Raw genomic sequence first — 8090 nt, forward strand, 5'->3', positions numbered from 1 at the left:
TGTAACATTCAACAGTCGCCGTGATGTAGTGGATGAGGTATCTGTCTAGTGATCGGGAGTTGGTGGGTTCGATTCCCACTCGGTGAGCGTTTCAGGTAACTTTCTCTAGACATCAAATAACGGTTGTTTGTATGAAACGAACGCATAATGTTCCATAACTGCCGATAATAATCGAAAGAACGGTTGGCAGTAAATAGTTTAAAATTTTTATATTATTAAAAAACAAATAGAATTTAAAAATATTGCGTTTTAATGCGACCTAAATACAACGTTGCAGCAACGTTTGGAAAAAAAACGTTGCAGCAACGTTTGGAAAAAACGTCGGGAAAACTTTCTTTTGGACCCTTCGTACAACCAAACTGCAACGTTCTAATGCAACCTTAATACAACGTTGCAGCAACATTGGATGCCCACTGGGCTTCAGTGTTTTTTCTCTTAAACTCGGGGCCGGTATATGGCCTCATTCCCAATGGAAAAAGTTATGTTTTTTTCCCAAATGGAACATACAAATTCCCATTTAAAGGTTTAAAACAACAACAACACTAATCTCCCAATTTTAGTCAAAACGCCATGATTGCTCAAAATTCAAAGCGACCAGGCCCCATTCCCAAACAGTAAAAAACCAACTGCCCTTAAAAAATCAATATAATTAAGTAAAGGCCTTTCTGACCAGTTTCAAGTTTTAAAGGCTTCATATCCAACCATTAGATGCTGATGAGCAGTAAACAGCATAAAATATGAACAGCCTGCGAGTAACTCACAGGCTGATCTGTTTTTTGCTGGTTGCATAAAGCAATTTCACTTGGCTCCTGATTCGAACAGGGTTTAGAAATGGGTCTTTTGGGTCGTATGCCATATGCAGCCAGCATAAACCGGGTCCCTTAATGAGACCAGGAAACCTTGCACAGGCTTTTCTGTAGCTTCTTATCTCATAAGATCCATTTTTGCGTGAAGCGGGTGTTATGACAAATGATAAGCTGACTAAATCTTTTAGTAAATCAAATTAACCTTAACAATTGATTTCTTCCTAAAATAATCAGCATGTGCATGTATGGACTGAAAACATTAGAATTACTAAAATAAACTAATTATATAGTTGGGGCGTAACAATGACACTTGTCAAAACTTGCATCAAAACTTCAATTTGTGGTTTGATGTTTAATTAAATATATCCCTGGCTAGTTAGTTTGGTGATAGTTTGATAATTTATAGCACCATGAATTGTCTTTTCGGTCTGTAATTTTAGCAATTTCTCTTTTCAAAATCTGACATCTTTCCATCCAATCATCATACTTCATCAGAAAGTTTTTTATATTAAATCTTAACCAAATTTAATAACTAGTTAAATTAGGAACACAATTGTTGAGTTATGGCCCTTAAATTAAATTTGCCGCTTCAGCAGTTCCACTATCTTAGACCAATGATACAGTCTTCGTGTGAATTCATGTTTAATGGAGCCTCACTCTGGGAAAACTGGGCTTAATGCATGAGGGAATAGTGTCGTCCCACATTAGCTTGTTCAGTCCAAACAGGCTGATGTGGGACAACATTTTCGGCTTAAATGGAATTTTTTCATCTAGAGAAAGTCTCGTCTAAGCAAAAATCTTCTTTAGGCAGAATGTGTTGTCCCTTATTAGCATGTGCACACAACACAGGCCAATATGTGACAACACTTTGCACATATACCTTAAGGCCAGTTTTCTCAGAACTAGACTCAAACGTGTTTCAAATTGAACAATAACATTTCATACATGTTGTGTTTGCACCGGCTCCTCAATATGGAGTGAGTGCTATATTGACGTCATCATTTGGCGACGTTCAATTGAACGATGGACCAGAATGCGATCTACTTGTTTGCGTATTCGTTATGTCTTGGAAAAATCTAGTTTTTGATTAAATCACGAAAAAGTGGTGTTTTTTATTGCGCAATCGCTATAAAATAGTGGCTTGACCGGAAGCGTTAATAGCGTTAATAGCAACCCCAAGACAATTCACCCCCAAGAGACAATTAACGCGCTAGAGAATTCAGATTTGATTTTAAATAATCCATATTGCGATTTTATTCACAAATGAATAAATAAGTTCATATTATGTTTAACATACGAAGCTGAACCCGTTTTAGAAAATATTTACAAAACATACAAAAACAAACAACCGCTAATTTTCATTGATGTAGATACGGTAGTAAAATATGCAAATTTGTAGCAACCTGATTACACCCACTAGCGTCTATGCATATTTACACATAGAAAATAGTTCGCAAGGAAGCAACAAACAATCAAATTTAAACGCAAATAATTTAACAAAATATAAAAATTGAAGCGAGAAATCGATACTTAAAATTACAATTTCTGCACTAAAAACATTTATGAGAGATTCTGTCATTAAAATACATAATTTCGTAAGTTAGACGAAACTAAACAGAACTAAGTATTAAAAGTTTCTACACCGGACATCAAAGTGCCAACTTAATACAAGTTCAAGGTAAATTGTTTAAATTATTTAAAATATTGCAAGCTTAGGGTTCATATTGACTTTCAACAGTATTATATATTTTATGAACGATAACAAACGGCAAAGGGACCGGACGTCTGAAAATAGCATTAATTGAAATAGTGTATATTAGAATCTCTGCAATCACTTTCGATACCATCATCATATACACAGTACAACAATAAAAAGCTGGTAATTATAATCGATTAATGTCATCGTTTAAATTTTTATAAGCCCAGTGTTTAATTACCCTTTTTGACGATGCTGTTGCAGCATCGTCTAAGGTATACCATCAACAAATTCTTCACAATGGCGACCTATGTAAAAGACCGAGCCAGTCCGATTGAGATAAATCGGTTTTTCTAATCGAAATACCTCGATCTCGTTGATTTTCATTGATAACATTCTCCTAGCAGAGTTGTCGTTCGTGTTTCAACATTCAACAATGGCCGCCCCCATGAGAGTCTCGTGTCAAAACTTTCTTACAGCATAAATTGGCTTGTTTCGCTATTTAGAAGCTGTCATTTATGATATATGAATTATTTATTCAATAAATCTCCGCTAATGACAACAGTGGATGAAATTCGAAGGATATATTCGATGTGAATGAATCACTTTCTACAACAATGGCTTCGCCCATGAGATACTTGATAACACTCGTGTCAAAACTTTCTTCCAGCTTAAATCGGCTTGTTTCGCTATTTACTAATGCAACAATAAATGGAATTCGAAAGATATATTCGATGTGAATGAAGCACTTTCTGGGTCTCGAGAGCTTGACAAGGCAAAACTGGCATACTGATGATACTGGTATTTTTAGTTATCAATTTAAGTCACATTTTGCTTTATAAATATTGTTCGAGCATTTTGCGACTTATTGAATGGCTATGATACCCGATATCAACATGTCATATGGGATTTGCATACCACCAAGCTGTCCTGAAATACAACAATATTTACAAACTCTTTACTCAAATTACTGGTTTGTATGAATTCTTTCTTCTTTCTATTTAAGTAGTTGATATCATTATAGTCCAAATAATTAGATGTAATATACCGTTTAGTCCATGTATATCGACCTCATATTTATTGGAGTAGTTATCATGTTAAAGGGGCCTTTTCACAGATTTTGGCATGTTTTGAAGTGAGTCATTAAATGCTTTATATTGATAAATGTAAACATTGGATCTTAAAAGCCCCAGTTAAAAATCCAGAATTAAATTCTTAAAAAAAGTAGCCCGCAGCAGGGCTCGAACCAGTGACCCCCTTAGTCCTGGAGTAAAAACGCATTAGCCAGCTCGACTATTCTGCCAAGTATAAATGGTTGACGTATTTTATACCTAATATACGAAATCTTCGTAGTTTCACAAAATTAAACGACAACAACAGAACTCTCCAAATTATACAATCGTTTCGCGTTGCAACGCTTTATAATTTTTAAATCGTTAAAAGATGCATATAATGGCTATATTAGACCATGGTAAATGTTTAGTAATACTGTTTCCTCACAATAACATAACTTAAACGAAAATTTGCAAATCCGATACAACTTTTTTCAGTTTTGTCAATTTACCAAAACGTGATAAGATCTATTTAAAGTTAAATGAACTGTATCACAGTAAAAGAGACATATCACCCGCAATGTTAGTTTTAAAGCTATTTATAGCATGCAAATCTTGAAATTAGGACATACAATAAGAATCCACGGCTCAAGAAGACACCATACTTTCAAGATAGCGATTTGACACTATCACCACAATCGATTGTTTCGATATTTACAGATGATAAACATTTGAATAAAGCAAAAAAATAATTAAAGACCAAAGAATAATCAAATATTTCCATAATGATTCATGGTCATATATCAGTGTGTGTTTTAACCATTTTGGGAACGGGGCCGGGTCCCTTTGGATTTGGAAAAATCGCGGCGTTTTGACCAAAATTGGAAAATTAGTGTTGTTGCTTTTTTGCTAACAAATGCTTCAAAAATGAGAATATAAGTGTTTTAAATATTAAGTAATTTGATAAAGTGTTACTTGTAGAGTTGAATAGGAGATTAACTAAATGTTGATCTAAAAAAAAAACATTGGGAATGTTACTGGTCGTGTACGTAATTCCGGCCTGTAAGTAAAAAATCGACCACCTGTGTTAAAGCATTTTCACGATCTAAACATACATATTCTGATTATTTTTAGAAAAATCAACTTGAAAACCAACCTTACTCTCAATATTTTGCAAATTAAAGAAGCATATCACTGTAAAAATTGTACTAAAATGTTTTACTTAATATTAATAATAATATTGATATACTTATATGTTTAATAATTTTTCCTACATGAAAGAAAAAACACATATCACAGTATGCAAGAGACATTAAACAAGCAAGCTCAAAAAGCATGATCATAAAGACAAGCAAGCAGCAGAAAGCCAATTATAGCAACTTACATATTTAATAAAACAAACATATATCACAGTGTGCATGAAAAACATATAAAATTATGATGAAAGTAAATTTTACTTAATATGAATAATAATACTGATTTATTTATATGTTTAATAATTATTTTCCTTACATGAAAGAAAAAGCAAATATCACAGTATGCATGAGACATAAAACAAGCAAGCACAAAAAGCATGAATCATTAAACAGGCAAGCAACAAAAAGGTCAATTTTAGCAACCTACATATTTAATAATAATTATTTGCATGAAAAAGCATATAACATATTGTGTGTGATAGCATAAAGCAAGCAAGCAACAAAAGCAAATTTTAGCGACTATGTTTAGCAACTACTGTATGTTGGATCCATGCAATAGGAACAGCGACAACTCTCTCCGTCCCATGAGCTAACCAAACTGGAGAACTGATTGAAATGTACCTGGGGACCGTTTCAATAAGCTCTCGTAAGTATGTTACGACTCGTAAACCAGTTGCGATTATCGCAGCTTGCCATTTTGCGTTTCAATAAACTTTCGCAACTTACGATATCGTAGAATTCTCTCGTAAGTCTACGAGACGTAAGAAGCAGTCGTAGTTACGTCGAAAACAAAATGGACGCCGCGTATGTTGTGCATATAGACGCCGAATAAGAAGCTTTTGGCTCCGTCTTTTTATCGACGACAATACAGAGGAAGTAAACATGTTGTTTTTTATCCCTTGATTACTTTCTGCAAAATATTTAACGTTGGAATCAATATGTCAGTTACTGCCCTTTGTTTATATTCGATAAGGATGAATAAATCAAAATAAATTGCAATTTATCATACGTGAAAACCCTATGTGTTTATTATGTGTGGTTTCAATTATATTGTTCAACAGCAGTTGAAGTATATGCGCTTCCCGCCGCTCAAATTATTGTGCAATGATTAATTTTGCTGTAAGCTTTTATCTCCATTGCAATTTGCATGTGATTTCGGAAGTTTTTTTGTTCGGATAAGTACTCAATGGAGCCTTGTTTTTTATTGGTAAATGTTTATCAACGCTATATAACTCGTTACAATCTATTCCTTTTCTTTGTATTATGTTTATTTAATATTCTGTCAGAACGATACATGCATTGCTAAATTATGTTGGATTGTAAAATGTGCCCAGTTAGGCAACTGTTAGCCTACATGTGTATCAAACCTTCAACCACAAAACACCAAAGTGATGATCATCATGAAATAACAAATCAGTTACTGAGTTATCAAAATATCTTGTTGTTCTTGAACACACATACACAACAGTAACATATTATAGTATTTTCATTACATTAGAAGACTAGTATTATTCACTTTTTCATATTGTACTACACCAACAGGTACTCATCACTGACATCAGTTAAAGATTTTTGGCCAAAGGAAACATCTATTCCAAGCTGGCAGATCTTCATGGAATCAGCAGATCATCTTTCGTTAATTGACATGCCTTCAGGAGTTCAATCAGCAAACATATGATCGGTAAATGTCTTTATTTCTATAATCAATTACTCAATCATGATTTTAAACTGTTGTAGAAAAAATGTTATTTATTTAAATACATCATGTCTTACATATAGGATCTGGCACGAGTTGTCATATCATACCATATTTCATTAAACGAGTTAAGGAATTTTGTATGTAAACGAGCCTTTGGCGAGCTTACTAATGAATTTCCTGGACGAGTTTAATAAAATATGGTACATGTATGATATGACAACGAGTGTGAGATCTTTTTTATCACATGCTTTTAAATGAGCAAATTAAATAAATATTAACGCAAACATAATGATAAATCCCAAATGATGTTTACATTTCGTGGCATCATTTGACGTTGCAACGTCATTTTGGTGAAATAACAAAATGCGATTGGTCAATAAACGAAAACTAAGCTAATGAAAACGCTTAAAAAGTATATTACACGTGTGTAACAGGGTATAGCATGTGATAAAATCTCATATAGATTTTTGGTCAAATAATTAAAGTTAAAATTATTTTTCATTTTACAGGGATGGTACAATCATAATTTATTTACTTTTCATCTTTTTTTATTCCTCATTTGTTTTTTTTATTTGATACATAAACTATATGTGAATAAAAAAATCAATAGATGATGAAAACTTGAGCACAGTAATTAAATGAAAATTTAAACACAGTTAATCAAATCATGTATATAAATGCTTTATCATGTACTGTTAATTTTAAACACCTGATACATTCCATAGGTTTCCAGTCTGTGTACAACAACAAACTTGCATGAAGGTTGGATTCTGCCACAAGGCCCGGGAGCAGTGGATGGGACTCTCATACCCATAATACTGAATACGTTATATTACACACATGCTCTTGAACACAGCAGGAACTCTTGAAGAAAAAAATGTGTATTTTTTTATTCGAACTTAAATGTAAAATATATATTTAATTTTAGCTCGACAATACCTTGAATGATAAGCTGTGTATAAAATTATGGTAAACATGCAACATCCTTATATCACTGTTTCTATTACATATTTTCATTAAAAGCACTTATGTATTCAGGGTCATTATGTCATTGTGAGGTCACTGACCAAGTTGCTTATCTCTGACCTGCATTTAGCTTAATAATGCCCCTTTTGTACTTAAAATGTTCCACTTAAATTGTGTGTACAGCTTCTCCATATCCCTATATTTTCCACAGATAATCCTTCACATATGTCGTCAGATTTTTTTTTAATCATATAAATTATATTTCTTTGGGTCACTGTTATAACCACTACAAATATTTACTGTTGTTGCGAATAAAGTTGTTAAAACTGTTTCAACTCGATGTTGTGTTAGTGAATCTTTAAGAGAAGAAGCTTCTTGGATAATGTCACTTTAGCTTCTTACTTCACAATCTTTTTGTTCAACATGTAATTAAAGACACTTTAAATTATAAAGTGGATTGCAATACAGAGAACGCAGAAGAAGCGCTTACATTTGTGCTTAAAAAGAATGATGTTTGAAGTTGTCAGCATTTTCATGGTGAACATTTTGATTGTATGGCCCCAATGGAAAAAATACTTTGTTACTAATTTAAATTTTAGCAAACACCTAATATTGCTTTTAAGAATGAGTTATTTTGTTTCTAAAGTAAAAATATGTCCTAACCTAGAAAAGATA

At 33.0% G+C, this 8090-nt stretch overlaps 1 long non-coding RNA gene across 1 annotated transcript; it reads left to right on the forward strand.

The window, feature by feature from the left end:
- Positions 1–5451: 5451 nt before the first annotated feature.
- On the forward strand, positions 5452–7696 carry LOC127837654 (uncharacterized). Its single transcript, XR_008029417.1, has 3 exons — positions 5452–5957; positions 6293–6431; positions 7175–7696. It is a non-coding gene; the product is annotated as an uncharacterized LOC127837654 (long non-coding RNA).
- The last annotated feature ends 394 nt before the right edge of the window (positions 7697–8090 follow it).

The sequence above is a fragment of the Dreissena polymorpha genome, chromosome 7, assembly GCF_020536995.1.
Source record: "Dreissena polymorpha isolate Duluth1 chromosome 7, UMN_Dpol_1.0, whole genome shotgun sequence".
NCBI lineage: Eukaryota > Metazoa > Mollusca > Bivalvia > Myida > Dreissenidae > Dreissena > Dreissena polymorpha.